This window comes from Aulostomus chinensis, chromosome 1 (genome assembly GCF_037954235.1).
Source record: "Aulostomus chinensis isolate RoL2024-O1b breed Wild chromosome 1, RoL_Achi_v1.0, whole genome shotgun sequence".
Lineage (NCBI taxonomy): Eukaryota > Metazoa > Chordata > Actinopteri > Syngnathiformes > Aulostomidae > Aulostomus > Aulostomus chinensis.
Window position 1 is genome coordinate 27,574,063 of NC_141320.1, and position 2,177 is coordinate 27,576,239.

The 2,177-nt window shown below is 49.4% G+C and overlaps 1 non-coding gene across 1 annotated transcript; it reads left to right on the plus strand.

Moving 5' to 3' along the window:
* Positions 1-549: 549 nt before the first annotated feature.
* Positions 550-622, plus strand: trnar-acg (transfer RNA arginine (anticodon ACG)). The gene has a single exon. It is a non-coding gene; the product is annotated as a tRNA-Arg (tRNA).
* The last annotated feature ends 1,555 nt before the right edge of the window (positions 623-2,177 follow it).

Here is a 2,177-nt window from a genome sequence, read left to right on the forward strand (position 1 = left end):
ATGTGAGTCTCTGTGGCGCTCGGCTGTTAACAGAGAGGCTGGTGGTTGGAGCCCCCCAGGGACCAGGACCAGGCTCTACTGGTGCTGAGGACTCTGTTGATCAGCTGCTGAGTTGCTACTTGATGTCAACATTGGTCTGTTTCATCCTGAGTAGTTTGATCCTAGCAGAGTCGCTGCATCGATGATCTGAATGTGGACGGACAGATTGACCCTCCACAGCAGACGCCTGTGACAGATCTCTTGATGAGACGCTTCAGTCTTCAATTTTAGTAGCAGTGTGGAGGAGGCCGGCCGGCTGTGGTTAAAGTGGTGGGGGCTCTGGAATGAAGGGGGTCACTGTTTGGTTCTCAGATGCTCCAGCTCAGGTTAGCGAGGTGGTGGAGAAATGAGTGAGAGCTCTGCCAGTTGGAGCCTCTTGGGTCACGGGAGGCTTCACTCCTGGAGGTGGAAATGATGAGGAGTTTGTTGAAGCCCCTCCCCTCTGCAAACTTCTGTAAGTGTAAAAGCAGTGTAAAAGCAAGGACACATGAACATAGCAGCTTCTTCACAGGGCTGGTGGCGCAATGGATAACGCGTCTGACTACGGATCAGAAGATTCTAGGTTCAACTCCTGGCCAGCTCGCTTTGAACTTTATACTGAGAAGATGAAGTGAGAACCAGTGATCAAAGTCACTGAAGTCCTCCCAGGTTTCCTCCTTGTCTGCTGGAAACATGAACACATGAATGATCCTGCTTCCTCTCATGTTAAGCTGCACTTGACAGTGACAGCAGGAGAACAAAAATCCCAGTGTGTCATCAACATTTCCTGTCAAATCAATGATAGAAGCTGTTGAGTTTCTGGATCAGAACAAGGAGAAAGGAGCCCCAATGAAAGAGTGATGGTTCTTGACTTTGATTTTGTTCTTCACTCCTACACCAGAGAGTGAAAGTGAGGGCTGGCTGGGAGCAACTGCCTGCTTCAGAGTGGGAGGAGCCTCAGGACTTTCCAGTGAGAGCTGCAAACTTCCACCAGCGCCCAGTGCCAGCAGGTCTTCATGATGGAGCTGAGAAGAACACAACAACACCAGAGCACTGGAGAATTACTGTGTTCTCTTTTGGTGTCCCAGTGTTAATTTGAGGATCTAAACCTGATATTTAGAAAATCAGACAGCACAGAAAAAGAAAATGCCACCACATCATTGAAATTTTCTGTTATACAAATGAACGTGTTGACTCTTTTTGTATAAGCCCTGCCACTGAGGTCCCCAACATGAGCTGGAGTTGGGAATCTTGAACTGAACCTGGTATCACAGCGACCCCTACTGCTGCAAAATGGAACAGCAACACTGAACCAAGTACAGGATTGGAGTGAGACTGATGGTTGCTGTTTGGGTTTTTGAAGAACCAGGAGGGTGTGGCTTCAAGCTGGATTCTCAGAGACTATTTCCTCTGCTACTCTTACGTCCACTTCTGTCAACGTGCAGACATCTTTCTCGTTTCTGCGTACTTCAGGTGACAGCAGAGCTGCTGAGATGGCTGGTTGCTGCTGGAGGAAACGGTCCAGCATCTCCAGTGAGCTATTCCAACGTGTCACCACGTCAATCACCATCTTGTGCTCAGGAAGCTCCAGCACCCTTTGCTTCTCACTGAGGATGCGGCTCGCCGTAGAGCTCCGGTGAAAAAATGCAGCGATGCGTCTGACTCTGCCGAGCAAGCGTGCAGCTGTAGGGACTTAAATTAAGAAGGTGTGCAAAGCAACCAATGTGCAACAAGCCCGTCATCTCCGCAGCGCGGACAATATTTGCTGCTGAGTTTTCTCGCTGTGTGGCTGGTTTCCACGGCTCTGGTTTGAAGAACATGGCATGCGAGGATCCAGTCGCTAATGTAGTGAGCTGTAATGGTCAGATATGAATGATGATGTCATCAGGGCTTTGACAGTAGCTAGAATTCTGTCTTTGATCTCAGGAGGACATGAAAGAAAGACAATTGAGGAAAGTAGAAGAGAGCATGGCAGCATGATGGTGCAGTGGTGAGCACTGTGGCCTCACAGCAAGAAGGTTCTGGGTTTGAGTCCAGGCTCGGGTGGGGAATCTTTCTGTGTAGAGCCTGCATGTTCTCCCCATGAATGCGTGGGTTCTCTCTGGTACTCCGGTTCCTTCCCACTGTCCAAAGACGTGTAATTTGGGACGAGGCTGATT